The sequence below is a fragment of the Bos taurus genome, chromosome 13, assembly GCF_002263795.3.
Source record: "Bos taurus isolate L1 Dominette 01449 registration number 42190680 breed Hereford chromosome 13, ARS-UCD2.0, whole genome shotgun sequence".
NCBI classification, from domain to species: Eukaryota; Metazoa; Chordata; class Mammalia; order Artiodactyla; family Bovidae; genus Bos; species Bos taurus.
Window position 1 is genome coordinate 234,212 of NC_037340.1, and position 19,374 is coordinate 253,585.

The following is a 19,374-nucleotide window of genomic DNA, read 5'->3' on the forward strand; positions in this document are numbered from 1 at the left end:
TCCCAGGGCTGAGCTCCTTCAGAATGGACTGGTTGGATCTCCTTGCAGACCAAGGGACTCTCAAGAGTCTTCTCCAACACCACAGTTCAAAAGCATCAATTCTTCGGCGCTCAGCCTTCTTCACAGTCCAACTCTCACATCCATACATGACTACTTGAAAAACCATAGCCTTGATTAGACGAATCTTTGTTGGCAAAGTAATGTCTCTGCTTTTGAATATGCTATCTAGGTTGGTCATAACTTTCCTTCCAAGGAGTAAGCATCTTTTAATTTCATGGCTGCAGTCACCATCTGCAGTGATTTTGGAGCCCAGAAAAATAAAGTCTGACACTGTTTCCACTGTTTCCCCATCTATTTCCCATGAAGTGGTGGGACTGGATGCCACGACCTTCGTTTTCTGAATGTTGAGCTTTAAGCCAACTTTTTCATTCTCCAATCTCACTTTCCTCAAGAGGCTTTTGAGTTCCTCTTCACTTTCTGCCATAAGGGTGGTGTCATCTGCATATCTGAGGTTATTGATATGTCTCCTGGAAATCTTGATTCCAGTTTGTGTTTCTTCCAGTCCAGCATTTCTCATGATGTACTCTACATATAAGTTAAATAAGCAGGGTGACAATATACAGCCTTGACGAACTCCTTTTCCTATTTGGAACCAGTCTGTTGTTCCATGTCCAGTTCTAACTGTTGCTTCCTGACCTGCATAGAAATTTCTCAAGAGGCAGATCAGGTGGTCTGGTATTCCCATCTCTTGAAGAATTTTCCACAGTTGACTGTGATCCACACAGTCAAAGGCTTTGGCATAGTCAATAAAGCAGAAATAGATGTTTTTCTGGAACTCTCTTGCTTTTTCTATGACCCAGCGGATGTTGGCAATTTGATCTCTGGTTCCTCTGCCTTTTCTAAAACCAGCTTGAACATCAGGAAGTTCACGGTTCACATATTGCTGAAGCCTGGCTTGGAGAATTTTGAGCATTACTTTACTAGCGTGTGAGATGAGTGCAATTGTGTGGTAGTTTGAGCATTCTTTGGCATTGCCTTTCTTTGGGATTGGAATGAAAACTGACCTTTTCCAGTCCTGTGGCCACTACTGAGTTTTCCAAATTTGCTGGCATATTGAGTGCAGCACTTTCAGAGCATCATCTTTCAGGATTTGGAAGAGCTCAACTGGAATTCCATCACCTCCACTAGCTTTGTTCGTAGTGATGCTTTCTAAGGCCCACTTGACTTCACATTCCAGGATGTCTGGCTCTAGGTGAGTGATCACACCATCGTGATTATCTGGGTCGTGAAGATCTTTTTTTGTACAGTTCTTCTGTGTATTCTTGCCATCTCTTCTTAATATTTTCTGCTTCTGTTAGGTCCATACCATTTCTGTCCTTTATCAAGCTCATCTTTGCATGAAATGTTGCTTTGGTCAGGATCATGTAATTCTTATTTCTGGCCTTTTTACTTTGGGAACTTTGAATTTATTTTCTTTTGTTTTTAATAATTAACCTAAAATTTCCTATAACACTAAAGAACTGCTACTGCTACTGCTAAGTCACTTCAGTCCTGTCCAACTCTGTGCGATCCCATAGACGGTAGCCCACCAGGCTCCCCTGTCCCTGGGATTCTCCAGGCAAGAACACTGGAGTGGGTTGCCATTTCCTTCTCCAATGCATGAAAGTGAAAAGTGGAAGTGAAGTTGCTCAGTCGTGTCCGACTCTTAGCGACCCCATGGACTGCAGCCCACCAGGCTCCTCCATCCATGGGATTTTCCAGGCAAGAATACTGGAGTGGGGTGCCATTGCCTTCTAAATGGCACTAAATAAATGGTATTTTTTAAAAAGGGGATATTATAAATAATATTGATAAAATCGTGCTAGAAATTTGAAATTTTCACCAAAGATTACTCTACCTGATTCAGATTATTTCTCTCAGTCTTCACTTTCACTTCTACTGCTTGCAAAGTGAGTTCTAGGTGCTCTTTCACTTCAACTTCTTTACTATATTGGTCTTCTTTTCTTCTTAAATCCTCCCTCATTTTTTCATATAACATCTTGTCATTCCTTCTATTCTCTTCTTCTTGCTTTAAGGTGAATCTGCAAAATTTAAAACTCTTCTTAGAAAATCATGAGATTATTCACTGCTGCAATAACTTTCGGTCCTTCTTCACAATGTTTAAAATAGTAAACTTGTGGGGAGTACAATATAATGGTCACTGTTTTCAGACAGAGGGTTAAGAATAAAACTGCATAAATTTTGTTTTCATTTTCTCTTGAGAAAAATGATTACTTCATAAATTTGCAGGTGGGAATGTAAAGTAATATAAACTTTACTAAGAATAGTTTAGAAATATAGGTCACAGACCATTTTTAAGTTCTCATAATTTGACCAAATTATATGATATTAAGGAAAACGTATTTAAAATAATTAGAAAGGTAGAAATGAATTTATAGAAAAGGTGTTCCTTGCAGTATTAAATAGAATACAGAAACGTGAAAAACAACTGAAAGTCAATTTGGTAAATATTTAATGGGGTTTCCATTATGGTGGACTTCTGTATGCTCATGAAAATGATGGTTTGGAAAAATATACATTAAGTTATTAGAAGCATTCACTGTTAATAACATGCTGTATTATTTCCAAGAATTTAACATTCCACAGTACTAGTAACACTTTCTCCTCTGTAAAATTCTAGAGGGTAAGTTAGTCCTTATAACACGTCTACGTCTCTGCAGTATTAATGGAAACAATAGTTCACATATTTCTTTAAAAGCGAGGTGTACAGTACCTCAAGCTGCTGAGCTCTCGTTCCCACTCCACTTTCTGATGCTCTAACTGTGATTTCACTTCTTTGGTTTCTGACAGCTCTTTTTGTAGCCCACAAACCTTACTTTTCATTCTGTAAAATTCTCCTCTAAGTAGTTCACAGTGGCTCTTTGAAAATCTACTAATTTTAATGCAAAATAATTGTATCCTGAATATTCAACAAGCCAACAGAATCTGCATGATGAAGAAAACAAAGATAGAAACAAACAAACAAAACTTTATGTGAGTAATTTTTGAGTATAAAGGACTGTGCCTTTCACGTTCACTCATCCACACACTGAACAAGTATTAAGGGTCTATAATGTGGAAGACATTATTCTAAAACTCTGCAAATAAGACAGATTCCCCTGGGTCTTGTTTAGCTTGAAGTTTAGTAGAAGACAAAGATGAATAAAATAATTATGAACTCAGATAGATACTCTAAGAAAAGAGAGTTCTATGATCACATAACAGAACTTGACATAGACTGGGTCCAGGAAAGATTTCCCTAGGTAAGAGATGTCACACTAAGAAATGAAGGATGAGCAGGAAGTAGTAAGTAGAGTAGGAAGAACAACCCTGTGGACAGTCTCCAGCTGCCATTATGTTTATTTATTTATTTATTTATTTTTAAATAAATTTTATTTTATTTTTTAGCTTTACAATATTGTATTGGTTTTGCCATATATCAAAATGAATCTGCCACAGGTATACATGTGTTCCCCATCCTGAACCCTCCTCCCTCCTCCCTCACCATACCAACCCTCTGGGTCGTCCCAGTGCACCACCCCCAAGTATCCAGTATCGTGCATCAAACCAGGATTGGTGACTCGTTTCATATATAATATTATACATGTTTCAATGCCATCCTCCCAAATCATCCCACACTCTCCCTCTCCCACAGAGTTCAAAAGTCTGTTCTATACATCAGTGTCTCTTTTGCTGTCTCATATACAGGGTTATCGTTACCATCTTTCTAAATTCCATATATATGCATTAGTATACTGTATTGGTGTTTTTCTTTCTGGCTTACTTCATTCTGTATAATAGGCTCCAGTTTCATCCACCTCATTAGAACTGATTCAAATGGAGAGGGTGTGGAGAAAAGGGAATCCTCCTACACTGTTGGTGGGAATGCAAACTAGTACAGCCACTATGGAGAACAGTGTGGAGATTCCTTAAAAAACTGGAAATAGAATTGCCTTATGATCCAGCAATCCCAGTGCTGGGCATACACACTGAGGAAACCAGAATTGAAACAGACACATGTACCCCAATGTTCATCACAGCACTGTTTATAATAGCCAGGAATGGAAGCAACCTAGATGTCCATCAGCAGATGAATGGATAAGACAGCTATGGTACATATACACAATGCAGTATTACTCAGCCATTAAAAAGAATACATTTGCCATTATGTTTTTAACCAAGACAGAGTGAACAGCTACTGATTTACGTTCCTGAGTGGAATGAGCAAAAACAATGCTGACAAAATACATTAAACAATGATTTTCATGACAAAGGACTTCAGGGAATGAAAGACAATGATCCCAGAAACACATGAGGTTAGCCTAAGGAATGCCCCAGCTCACTGCCTTGAGAGAATTTCCAGGCCCCAACACGAGGAGAAGGAATGGAAGCTGAGTTAGCCAGACTCCCTGACAGGAGGTGATGAAGCTGACAGTCTGGTGAACCAAAGTGTGCAGAGATCACAGATTAGAACCATGGAGAGGAGAGAGTGGAACAGAGAGGAAAAGGACCCTGTAGATCTGAGGAGGAGCCCCTTGGGTATTCAGCAGAGGAAGGAACAGAGCCCATCTGGGAGAAACCACCTGAGACCAGGGAGAAACCATCTGAAAAGACTATAGGGACCTGCGACTGGTGGTCACTCAGTCCCAGGAATTCTATCTATTCTCATGAGCCAGGCTGGAAAATTCCCAGGTACCAGTAGAATGAACAGGGTAGTCAGCAAGGTCTTGCCTCCAAGGCTGGAAATCATCAGCCCTAGCCCCAGAACCCCTCTGGATGCACCTAGTGAATCATGAGAAGCAAGAGCCACAGAAGGATCTCTGGAAACTCACAATATTGGGAAACTAAATCACATGGATCTAAATAATGCTTGGATCAAAAAGGTAATGAAAAGAGAAAGTACAAAGTATTTTGAACTGAAGGAAAATGAAACGTTAAGACCAGCAGACATTTTAGGGAACTGTCAAGCTGATTCTAGAATTCATGTAGAAAGAAAGGTAAAAAGTAAAACCAGATGGAACCACACAATTGTGACCTTTAACCATGCAGCAAAGAGAGGCAACAGTTGAGCTTGAAGCAAGGGGGTAGCATGATGAGACCTGAATGTTTAAAAATAGGCAATAATTACAGTTGCTGTGCAGACCGAGGTTCTGCCAGGTGGAGTGGCAGGGAAAGAAGTCCTGAGATTATTTTTGTTACTCTAGGAGGAAAATGATGCTGACCTGACTGTGAGTGAAGGCATAGGAAAGAAGAAGAGTCAACAGAAAGTACAGTGAGTGAGAGTATCATAGGTCTGTGGCTCACAGTACACACTCACTTTCATGTCCTTTTAATGCAAAACAAACTTCTGAGATGTACAGCACTGTAACATATCCCTGGCTCTAGAGAAGTACTGACAAGGTGTGCATATATCAATACTCTATACACAGACAGGCTTTCCATTAACATTTACACTGTGGTCCTACCTTTACACCCCACATTGAGAGGTTCTAATTGCAACATGGAGTTCGTAGAGTAAAACACATCACCATCCTCAGAAACAGTCTCGGACAACTGAGTTAAGTCGTCCAGTTCGTTCACGTAATTAATTTGTTCTTTAACCTACATGTAAACAATACTGTTTTACAGTGTCCTTAAAATATGTAAAAATACACCAAGTGTACAGAGGTAATAAATCTCCGTATCAAAACAAAAACAGACATTTCTTAAAAGAAGAGATTTTTATCAAAAGGATAACTTTATCAAGTGTTCTAAATGATGTGTTCAAAGTAGACTTCTCTACAACAAAGGAAGATTTTATATTTTGCCACTATTCCTTTGACAAAGTATTTTCGACAAGGATAATATTTTTGAAAGTTCTTTTTTTTTTTTTTTTTTACTGTGCCTTCTTATTTTCATACTGTGTTTTCCTTGCAGGCCTAAAAGAACAAATAATTCTTTTCAGGCCAATATTAAATATTCAAAAATACAAACAATACCTAAACTTTTTTTTAATACAAACTCTTTGCATTGGCAAGTAATTGTCTATAAAGGATGCAGAAATAAATAAGAGCAGCATTAAAGGACACAGAAAATATATCAGTAATATTAATAAAGTATTAAAGTTAGATCCAAAGAAAAGGAAAAACATAAAGTTACTTGCATTGTGTGATAGGAAACAGTATACCAGTGTTTTTGCACCTGTCCTTTTCAATAAGAGCTAACTTTTATGGCAATACGATCTATCTGGGAGGTATTCCTTCAGTCCTTCTAAGAAAGAAATCCATTTGAATAACCAAGATATTAGCTTTTTGAGGACGTCCTATGCATCGGCCATGCATTATTAGAAGCACCTGATATGTCCTAAAGGCATTTTCATTCCCACAGTCATTCTGGGAGATAGGTATAGGAAGAAATGGAGCACACAAAGGCTGAGGAACTTGCCCAAGCCCACTCAGCATGTCAACAACAGACCCAGAATTCAAACCCACGAAGTCTGGCTTCAACACTGCTCTTCCAAAATATGCTGAGAAAGTAATATTGAAAAGTCTTTATAAGTAATATGATAGCAAATGAATCTATAGTATTATTTCAGGTCTAGCTATAGCTATAAATAATGATTTCTGAATCTTAAAACATATTTCTCAAAAATTAAAAAGACTTCAGAGGTAGGCAAGCCTGCAAATCTACTGTCAATAAAGTTTTGTTTTCTGTAAAGAAATTCATTAATAGGCACTCATTCACCCATTCTGCTGTTTCTTCATGCATCTGACATACATGTATTGAGCACATAATATGTGCTAATGACACCCTTAGTAAAGGAAGCACGGGTTTTGTCACTTAGATCTTTATCATGAAAAAGGAATAATTTCTGAAAGACTGCTAATAATGTTTTTCTATTGAATATAAATAAAATCTTCCCCTTTTCCCTGGAATCTATAAACAACTATGAAGTTAATATGATGTGATGTTTCAGAGCACCTTACAAAATTATAGCTACTCATCATGTTACTATCAACTAGAATCATCAGGGAATGACGATATCTTATTCAGTATAGCCTAAGTGTTTGTAAATTCACAATTATGTAATTTTTGAAAATCTATATATGATAGAATTAACTTAAGCAATCATCTGCATATTCCATTATGTAGAAATATTACACTTCAGAACCAATGAACAAGCCCTTACCATAAAACTATACATGAACAGAAGTAGTATGTACAATTAGTTCACCGTAATAGTTTAAAGATAATGTCATACAATCAATAAGCTTCCTAGTATTGGAAATGCAAACAAGACTAAACTAAATAAACACGCCGTCTGCTGGCTCATTTCCAATAGCATGCTGCTGCTACTGGTAAGTCACTTCAGTCGTGTCCGACTCTGTGCGACCCTATAGACGGCAGCCCACCAGGCTCCCCTGTCCCTGGGATTCTCCAGGCAAGAACACTGGAGTGGGATGCCATTTTCTTCTCCAATGCATGAAAGTGAAAAGTGAAAGTGAAGTAGCTCGGTCGTATCTGACTCTTAGCGACCCCATGGACTTCAGCCTACCAGGCTCCTCCGCCCATGGGATTTTCCAGGCAAGAGTACTGGAGTGGGTTGCCATTGCCGTCTCCCTCCAATAGCATACATACTCTAAAAGCTCCCTTCTTAACATAAAACAAGTAACACCTGTGAACTCCACATTCCTCTTCAGTTACCATCCAGTTCTTCATTGCCTGTCCCAATAACATTCCCTACTGAATGTTTACATGCATTCATTACAGTCCAGCTTCCAAGGGCATTATTTACTGAAATGACTTCTAGCCAAAGGCACTGGTCCTCACCTTAACCTTTCAGCAGTGTTTGTCCACTAGAGTTGAGCAATCTCTTGCCTTGACCTGAGCACTGTATAATGCTGCTCTATTTCCGGAAGAAATATTCAGTGCTAATATTTCTTCCCCTACAGACAAGGAATCTGTAGAATATACCTGTCATCACCCTGATCCACTTCCCTTAAAATGCTGTCATCATTCACGTGCAGCAGACCACCAGTCAGTGAATCGGTCTTCTCAAATATTGGTGCAATCACACGTTCATCCGGCGTCCATTTGTCAACATTCCTTTTCTTTACTTCCTTCCTGTGCACACCAGGATCGCTACTTTAAAAAGTCCACAGAAAAGCCAATGTTATCCAATAATTCAACTGATAAAGAATAAAAAACAACCAATTCTTATAAAATTCCAACTCTTATCCATCTTAAGTCATTGATTAATTCACAAAACAGTTATAGAGTACCAACCATATGCAAGAAAACAAATTCTTCCTTCAAAAACAGATATGATTATGATACAGTATGATATATAAAACTTGACATATGAAAGTGGTAAGTGAAATAAGGAAGGACTTGCAGAAGAAGTGAAGAGAGGTCATGAGAAACACAAAAGGGAGAAAATCATTCTACTTGGAGATTCGAATGTGAGCACAAACATCGGGCACAGGGCATCTGGGTTGTTTCCAAGGAATCTGGAAGGAAGAGCACAAAATACATGGAAGAAAGTAAAGAGATGCATCTGGAAAGACGCTGTGAAGAACCTCAAGGGCTACACTGAAAACTTGGAGTGCACTGGCTAAGTGCCTTGACTCTTAGACATGGGAGTCATAAGTAGATTTACACTATATTTTTTTGTTTTGCTTCTAAATATAATAATGGTGAATTTAGGGACTTCCCTGGTGGCCCAGTGCTTAGGAGTCCACCTACCAATAAAGGGGGAAGGCGTTCCATTCCTGGTCAGGGAAGATCCCGCATTAGCTGTGTGCAACTAAACCGTGCTACACAGCTACTGAAGCCAGCACCCTAGAGCCCACGCTCAGCATCAAGAGAAGCCACCGCACTGAGAAGCCCAAGCACTGTGGCGGCAAACACCCAGCACAGCCAAAAATAAATGAAAAAGAGAATTCACAGAAAAAAGCCACACTTAATTTAGGTGGTATTTTAAATGACATGAGGCACATATACCATGAAAGAAGAAACCAAGGAAATATTGGCCAGGGTAGGAGAGCTCATTTTTAAACCACCCACATGATGCAGTGACAGCAGCATCATGGCTGGAAGACCGATGCCTCATCAGTTCTCCCGCCACTATCAGCAATTTGGCCTCCCTCCATGGACATACTCAAAGTGCTAGGTGAGAAAAACCTGCCAGCCAAGAGTACTCTTTCCAGAAAAGTAGTCTTTCAGAAATAAAAGAGAAATAAAAACTGTCCCAGACAAAGCAAACCTGATGGAGTTCATCACCACTAGTCCCGCCTCATGAGAAATGCTGAAAGAAGTCCTCAAACCGAAATGAAAGGATGTTCATTAGTGACAAAACAAATTTAAATATACAACACACTAATTAAGGCAAATTGCAGTCAAATCCAGAATACTCTAATATGTAACATGGTGTTATGTTAACAAAGGAACTCTAGTAATAATGCTAGGACAAGAGTATTAAAAATAACTATATATCTAGTAAAATATAAAATCTGTACATCACAAACTTTAGCTCGTTAGAAATTATTTTATAGGAATGTAACAAGGGATGTGCTGTTAAATACTGATATAGGATTACCTATCAGAACCCTCATTATGCATAGCAGGAAACTCCTGGTTGCTGTTTCCTCCACTCTTTCTCTACTGAAACAATTCACTCTCATCAGCAGCATCGCATATGTTCTCTGATACTTCCACTTCACTACTTTTGTGCTTCTTTTCTTCTTCAACCTTTAATGGAAGTTTGACACTAAGAATAATTGCTATGTATTGATTATAAAGATCTTTGTTTTCAATTTTATTATTTGACTCAGTGCTCACCCTGAATTTAAGTGATAAAAATATTTTGGGGCTTATTTTAATTTTATCACTTACAAGTCACTGAAATTTTTGTAAAATCTGCTCCTTTCTGTTTGAGGAAAAGAAACAAAATTCCCCAAAATTTCAAAAATTCCTTTCTTAATAAGAGGCAATTATTCATATTCAGTCTTCCCCATCTGACTGGCAGAGACAGAGCAATAAAAAGACAAAGACACAAAATCTGTCCTCTTTGGTCTTTACTACCTGGATTTTCCATTTAACAGCTGGATATAGAGGATGTGACAACTCTGGGCCTCAGAAAGGAAACATTCTTCTCTCTGCACTAAAGATATTCTTTCCCCTCTGCCTTTTACAATTCTTTTTTCACTTGGATCCAGGAGATAGCAAAAAAGTGACAGTATTCACTAAATTAAATGAACCAGAGTTTACCAAAACACAAGGAGCAGAATGAAACTGAGGAGTTGTTAGTTAGTGTGGAATTCTGGAATATAAGGAATGCTTCCCAATTCCACATTCAATAACCATCAAACCTTACAGCTAGAGGGTATAGAAATAATTACCTAGTATTGCCCCACTATTTACCAAAAACAGCAATAAAATTAAAAAAAAATGTTCAAGGTTTTGTTTAAGACCCCTAAACTGGCACTCCCTAGCATTTTATGGCACCAAAAGAGATGATACAATTCTGGAATGTTGAATATTATATATATTACCAAGTGAATTCATCAGATTAATCAGATAAGTTAAAAGTGTGACTTTGGTACAGTAACTCAATGCCTTAGTTGGGGGTAGGGCTCATCTCCCTTTTTTTTTTATTAACAGGAGAATACATAAAGTTTTTGTGTTTCTTTTTTTTTTGTCTTTTTGTCTATTGTTCAAACTCACTCAAAGCACCTCGTACACAAAAAAGCAAACAAACAATTTTAAAAACCTATTACTGAAGAAAGAAAATCTCACATCATCTCAGAACTCCTTTGTAAATAAACACTTTTTTTTTTCTTTTTTGCTCAGGGTTTATACTACCTGTGGGCTTCCCTGGTGGCTCAAATATTAAAGAATCCACCTTCAATGCAGGAGAACTGGGTTCAATCTCTGGGTTAGGAAGATCCTCTGGAGAAGGGAACAGCTAGCCACTCTGGCATTCTTTCTGGCCTGGGGAATTCCATGAGCAGAGGAGCCTGGCAGGCTACAGTCCAAAGGTTTGCAAAGAGTTGGACATGACTGAGCAACTTTCACACACACACACACACACACACACACACACACACACACACACAATCTATGTAACAAAATCACACATGTGAAAACTTTCTACATTTTAGTAAACAACATAATGGAAAGGTCTGTCTCAAAAGAAACATCTGAGAGTGCTGATTAAAGCATATGTGGGAGCACATGTATGTTATTAAAAAGATCCTGAAGTGGCCATGCTGGAAATCTAAGTGCCCATCGATTGCAGAAAGCAGAGAAGATCACACATATTCAACCACAATGAAGAGATTAGAGGGAACACATGTTCAAATCCCATCTCCCAGTCAGTGCTTTCTTCCCATCCTATGGAAATATAACTTATATTTAACCCAACAGAGTTAAAGGGGGGAAAAAAAGACTCAAAACCCTAGCTGATTATTCTTCTTAAGCAATTTCCTTGGTGCTTATTCTGGCTCAGAAGCCCACATGGTAAATAGCTAAATGAGTTTTCCAGTTCATATGAAGACTGACAGAGAAGAATTAGATATGAGAATTGATTGAAGGACAAAAGCCATGAAAATAGTTTCCTGAATTCCTGTTATTAAGATAGTAATTGATTTCTACACACTTACCTCTTTGGATGACCCCGCTTTATTCATAAATGGAAAATCAAAATGGACCACATCATCAAGAAAGAGAAAAACCAAAGCAAGAGAAAATGAAAAACTCTTTTGGAAGTTAAATTTTCTCTTTTTCCAGAGCCAGCAACTCTACTTTAAACATGTCTATTTCATTCTTAAACCTCAACATATCCTTCTCTTATTCTTCATTAACATACACTTCAGATGTGCTGTGACTATTAGGTGGAGAAGAATTCCCATTTTCTAATTTGGGTTCCATGCTTTTATTGTCACTAGCGCTGCAATTATCTGCATGCAGTGGCTTCTGGAACCAGTCCTGTATCGCTTTATTTTTCAGATCAGTATTTTAAAAACAGCAAGGGGAATGTGAATTTTTATTTGAATTCTATGTTTCATCTTACCAGAGTAGACAAGCCACAGACTAGAATGACATGCCTGTCCCATGTCTAATTTCTGATTAGTTTGATCTTGCCTCATATTTTGTGACATTTGCATATCAAGCTCTTGGTCTTTCACTTCAAATATAACTACCAGCTCCCCTACTTTTTTATTTTTCTGTATCGTTATAAAAAATCTCCTCAATTTTCATAAACACATGTTCAATGTCTAGTTGATCATTTTCAAAGTCTACTTTATTTTCAGGGAAACAAAGCTTTGAAGATGACCGACAAGTCTCTCCAAGGGACCCAGAGTTTACAGACCACAGAAAAACATTTTTGAGACTGGGTTCTTTTTCTTCAAGAAATGCTTGGAATACTAGAGAAACAGATACTCCAAATGTATCTTTTTCCCCACAATCAGGTATATTATTTGTGAGATTAGGAGATATTTCCTTTTGTTTTGCTCCTTCTGTAGGGTTATCATATAGTGGATCTTCTTCAGGAGAAACGGAAATTTGGTATTCCTCACAAAATTTCACTGAACTTCTACTTTAACTCATTTGTGATGGGTGTTAACTTATCTTTCCATTCTAATTTGCCTTGTTTGATACACGTTTTCTCATACAGTACTACACCAGATATTGAAATTTACAATTTTACATACCTGTGCATGGTTATTTTCATCTTCATCAAGTTTTTCTTGTTCTTCCTCTGTTATCATTTCCAAGTCTAGTTCTCTTGACAGATCTGTATGTTTAGTTAAAATTACTTAGAATGTTTAGATAAAAGACATAATCCTCACTTAAAACAGATATCTAAAACATTGTATGAAACGACAGATTAAATCAATCTTAATCTTCAGCTGAATATTTACTTCTTAAGAACTACTTCCAATGACCTGAAAACTTCAACAAACCATTTGGGAAATACCAGATGTCACCAGGTTACAGGCACACAAACAGCTCAAAGATTCAGTCACAGATTGATTCAAACATAAGTGAACAAAACAATCAGAAACCAAACAAAATACAGGACAGACATATAAAGTCACCATACATTCTCTTCTCTACTTCATAACATGACCTTTTTAACAACATGCCAAGCATCAACTGCAAAATTATTCATGGTTTACAAAATTCCTCTTGCTTTTTAGCTTTTATCAATTCCTTCATCTGAAATGCTTCCCTCTACTCTTCCAACAAATTACTTTTCATCTTTTAAGGTTCAACCTGTTTTGTGAAGTTGTCTTTGATTACTGCCATCTTTCCCCTGATAAAGAGGTATGCCTTTCCTTTTAGCTCCCTTAGTACTTTAAAGATTTTTCTAGTGTATCTTTCTAGATTTTCCTAGTGATAGATATAGACCTGAACTGTAAATTATTTCTTTACATCTCTATCCTCTTGGCTCCTAGACTGCAGAGGACAAGCTCTTAAAAGTCACCTCGGTATATATATCATGTTTTTTTATTATTATTTATTTTTTTATTGAAGGATAACTGCTTTACAGAATTTTGTTGTTTTCTGTCAAACCTCAACATGAATCAGCCATAGGTACACATATATTGCCCATTTTGAACCTCCTTCTCATCTCCCTCCCCATTCCACCGCTCTAGGTTGATACAGAACCCCAGTGTATCTTATTCAATAATTATTTATCGGGTTTCCACTCAGTACTAGACACTGGAGTTTCACAAAAAATGTAGAAAAAGTTGTCAGGGATGGCTTTTCTAGACATAATGCCTGAGTGCAGACTTACACAGTTCAAGGGGACAAAAGGCAGGAGAGGGAGAGCATTTCAGGCTGTAGAAAGATGGGGAGAGAAGCACACATACCACAGGGTAGATATTTGTCCAAAGTGAAGGGATGGGACTGATGAAGGTCATGGCATCCAGTCTCATCACTTCGTGGCAAAGAGACAGGGACACAATCAGAACAGAAATGGACTTTTATATTCTTGGGCTCCAAAATCAATGCAGATGGTGACTTCAGTCATAAAATTAAAGGACACCTGCTCCTTGGGAGAAAAGATATGAAAAACTTAGCGTATTAAAAAGCAGAGATGTTACTTTGCCAACAAAAGTCCGTCTAGTCAAAGCAAAGGCTTTTCCAGTAGTCATGTATGGATATGAGAGTTGGAACAAAAAGAAGATTGAGCACCAAAGAACTGATGCTTTTCAACTGTGGTGTTCGGAAAGACTCATGACAGTCCCTTGGACTGCAAGGAAATCCAACCAGTCAATCCTAAACAAAATCAGTTCTGAACATTCACTGGAAAGACTGACGCTGGCGCTGAAGCTCCAGTACTTTGGCCACCAGATTTGAAGAGCTGACTCATTAGAAAAGACCCTGATGCTGGGAAAGGTTGAAGTCTGGAGGAGAAGGGAATGACAGAGGATAAGATGGTTGGATGGCATCACCAACTCCATGAACGTGAGTTGAGCAAGCACTGGGAGATGGTGAAGGACAGGGAAGCCTGGTGTGCTGCAGTCCCTGGGGCCACATAGAATCAGACATGACTGAGCAACTGAACAACAACAACAGGGACAAGTGACGAGGGCACCAGCAGCAGTTCAGAATTCGACAGCAAAGGACTGAAAGGGCTAGAGACAGAGGGTCAGACAGAAGTCAGATTATGAGACCATCAATGGTGCTTTAAGAGGTCTAGAAATTAATGTTACTCAGAGTGCCTCATGGTCACGTGTGCTTTTGAGATTGGTGACTCTAAACACCACGGGAGGGAGGAATATGTGGGTATATTAATAACTGGAGGAAGGCGAATCTGAAGGTGTTAACACTGGGAATAACAAGGTGATGCAGGCCTGAACTGAGGGAGTGTTTACAGAAATATTTAGATTATGAAACTTTCAGGGTACAGTATAGAATAAATCTTTAAGAAACCAATAAATGTACAAATCCAGGGACCCTGAAGGATAAAATAACTGCTTTTTATTTTATAAAATGTATTGACTGAGAAAAGTAATGCTCAAAATTCTCCAAGCCAGGCTTCAGCAATATGTGAACTGTGAACTTCCTGATGTCCAAGCTGGTTTTGGAAAAAGGCAGAGGAACCAGAGATCAAATTGCCAACATCCGCTGGATCATGGGAAAAGCAGGAGAGTTCCAGAAAAACATCTATTTCTGCTTTATTGACTATGCCAAAGCCTTTGTGTGCATTACAATAAACTGTGGAAAATTCTGAAAGAGATGGGAATACCAGACCACCTTATCTGCCTCTTGAGAAATTTGTATGCAGGTCAGGAAGCAACAGTTAGAACTGGACATGGAACAACAGACTGGTTCCAAATAGGAAAAGGAGTTCGTCAAGGCTGTATATTGTTACCTTGTTTATTTAACTTATATGCAGAGTACATGATGAGAAACGCTGGACTGGAAGAAACACAAACTGGAATCAAGACTGCCCGGAGAAATATCAATAACCTCAGATATGCAGATGACACCACCCTTATGGCAGAAAGTGAAGAGGCACTCAAAAGCCTCTTGATGAAAGTGAAAGTGGAGAGTGAAAAAGTTGGCTTCAAGCTCACCATTCAGAAAATGAAGATCATGACATCTGGTCTCATCACTTCATGGGAAATAGATGGGGAAACAGCAGAAACAGTGTCAGACTTTATTTTTCTGGGCTCCAAAATCACTGCAGATGGTGACTGCAGTCATGAAATTTAAAGACGCTTACTCCTTGGAAGGAAAGTTATGACCAAGCTAGATAGCATATTCAAAAGCAGAGACATTACTTTGCCAACAAAGGTTCATCTAGTCAAGGTCATGGTTTTTCCTGTGGTCATGTATGGATGCTAGAGTTGGACTGTGAAGAAGGCTGAGCGCCAAAGAATTGATGCTTTTGAACTGTGGTATTGGAGAAGACTCTTGAGAGTCCCTTGGACTGCAAGGAGATCCAACTAGTTCATTGTGAAGGAGCTCAGCCCTGGGATTTCTTTGGAAGGAATGATGCTAAAGCTGAAACTCCAGTACTTTGGCCACCTCATGCAAAGAGTTGACTCATTGGAAAAGACTCTGATGCTGGGAGGGATTGGGGGCAGGAGGAAAAGGGGACAACGGAGTATGAGATGGCTGGATGGCATCACTGACTCGATGGACGTGCGTCTGGGTGAACTCTGGGAGTTGGTGATGGACAGGGAGGCCTGGCGTGCTGTGATTCATGGGGTTGCAAAGAGTCAGACACGACTGAGTGACCGATCTCATCTGATTGACTGAGAAGAAAATGATGAACATGAACTGACTGAAGTGGCTTCTATCTATTTTGTGGTTTTCTTATCTCACATCGTCCAGTGTTGAAGGGACTCGTGTACACATTTTTATGAATTTGTTTTTCCTGGACCTACCAAGCTCATGGAGAGACAAGAGCAAATGACTCAGTTGTATAGACTAAAAGAAGAAAAGAAAATCACGGTGAGTTTAGAGCCTGTAGTCACTATTCTAGGAGATAACTGAGAATATTCTGTAAATGCAAGGTGAGGATAGAAAAGAAAAAAGTTCAGGAGTGAATAAAGAGTGGATGATTTCTTACATTTCCTGACCGTATGACTGATTAAGGGCAGTAAATTAATCAGTATTTATGGACAACACATTCTTAGACGTGGTTACTCAATGGACTGGGCATCCTAGTAGAATCAGAATTGACTTTCTATATACTGCTTTTAAGTGATACACCACTCCTTTATACCAACCTCCCTTGTGTACTCTTAATTCATTACAAATACTAAAACAAGTTGATATACTATGTGAACACAAACTGAGAAGGAGGTACTATGTAGCAAATTTCCCATGACTCCCATTCCCACTGTGAAAGCCAATTCTAAAAAGTATGAAGTCACAGAAAACACAAGAAATATTTTAGTATTTGGTATCCCAGTTGTTTTTGCTGTTATACTGAATATAATCATGACTAATACTTATGAATTGACAGCCTTATAAAAACATTGCTATGAAGTCCTATTTTGAGAAGGCAGTCTCTAGATGGCTACCTAGTCTCCCAACTAGTCCCAGAGTTCTAAACATAATCCTGCTACCCACTCTCACGTGTATGCTAAACACCAGCCTGAATGAACTTACGTTTTCCTAACTCTCTTTGTTATTTATTGTATTACTATGGTCAGAGGGAGAATGCAAACACCTTGCTAAGGGGTATTGATTGGCTGTAGGTTGCATAAAAAGAGTCAGCACAAGGTAGACTTTGCCACAGAATCTAATTTGGAACCATCAGAAGGATGGTAAGGCTGTGCCCAGGTGGCCCACGGCTGAGTGCTCTGGGCTTCTGCATTACCTTCTTTGCTTCCTCTGTTTCCTGCCAGCTCCGACTTGCATAGCTGACAGAGTGAGTAATTCCCTACCAGGAACACCACTACAGTCTTCATCTTCATTTTATCTATTATGGTCTTCTGTCCAAATTCTGTGGATGCTGACTGATTTTTGGACATTGAATGGGACACCAATGCACACTGACCATCAACTTTCAAATGCCTGGCTCTTTGACAAGTCTCATTATTGAGGCTCAAAGCAGTAGAAGCCAAATTTGAAAAATGTGAAAACAAAGTCTCCATTTATTAGAATGTGAGAATATAACTCTGACTAACTTGTACATAGTCTTTCTTCAGAGAATCAGTTCCATGCCCTCCTGTCCCCTGGAACTCACTAGTCCTTCACAGCTTAAAGAATTTCACATGTCATCATCATTCATGAAGAGATGTAAACTAGTGTGTCTCATTTCTTCTACTTTTTAATTGCCTAGTATTACTGATTTTGATTCACTCAACTTCTATTACATATTCTGTATTCCATAAGAACTTTACCAATAATTATTTTTTCAACATCAGTTCAGTTCAGTTCAGTCGCTCAGTCATGTCCAACTCTTTGTGACCTCATGAACTGCAGAACGCCAGGCCTCCCCGTACATCACCAACTCCTGAGTCTACCCAAAGTCATGTCTATTGTGTCAGTGATGCCATCCAATCATCTCGTCCTCTGCCATCCCCTTCTCCTGCCCTCAATCTTTCCCAGTATCAGGGTCTTTTCAAATGAGTCAGCTCTTCGCATCAGGTAGCCAAACTATTGGAGTTTCAGCTTCAACATCAGTCCTTCCAATGAACTCCCAGGACTGATTTCCTTTAGAATGGACTGGATGGATCTCAGTGCAGTCCAAGGGACTCTCAAGAGTCTTCTCCAACACTACAGTTCAAAAGCATCAATTCTTCTGCTTTCAGCTTTCTTTATAGTCCAACTCTCACATCCATACATGACTATTTTTCCACATACAAATATATTATTAAGAAAATGTATATCTGCCTTATTTTGCACTTATTTATGCCTTATAATACTGTGTGCTCTAGAGACCATGGTCTTAACAACACTTTTAATGAGTGCTACTACTTTAATTAATGTTACAAACCTAGACAACATTAAAAAGCAATGACATCACTTTGCTGACAAAGGTCCGTACAGCCAAAGCCATGGTTTCTTCAGTAGTCATGTACAGATGTTAGAGTTGGACCATAAACAAGGTTGAGTGCTGAAGAATTGATGCTTTCAAAGAGTGGTGCTAGAGAAGACATCTGAGAGTCCCTTGGATAGCAAAGAAATCAAACCAGTCAATCCTAAGAGAAATCAATGCTGAATGTTCACTGGAAGGACTGATGATGAAACTAAAGCTTCAATACTTCAGGCACCTGATGTGAAGAGCTGAATCATTGGAAAAGACCCTGATGTTGGGAAAGATTGAGGGCAGGAGGAGAAGGGGACGGCAGAGGACGAGATGGTGGTATAGCATCACTGATGCAATGTATATGAACTCAGGCAAACTCCAGGAGATGGTGAAGCACAGGGAGGCTTAGTGTGCTGCAGCCCATGGGCTCACAAAGAGTTGAACCCGACTTAGTGACTGAACACCACCACCAATGAAAACTTCTTTAAGGTAATGAGATGGTCTTTCCTCAGATTATCAATATCTTCAGAACTGATTTTTTAAGCCCTGGATAGACATCATAAACTTATATGAGACATGATAGTCTTGTGGGTGAACAATTGTTTCCACGTGAAAATAGGGTAAGTCTAGGACCACACTGGATCCAAAGAGCACAGAGCACCGTGAGGGAAGAATGAACACAACACAGAAATATTTGCTTAAAAAAAAAAAAAAAGGAACTCTCAGGTCTAAATTTCTTAAGAGAAATCAAAGAAACAAGTAAGAAATGTAAAAGTGAAACTTTAAACCCCATGTCAACACAAGGGTCCCTTTATCATTTCACATCCAACCATGTCAATGGTTTAAAA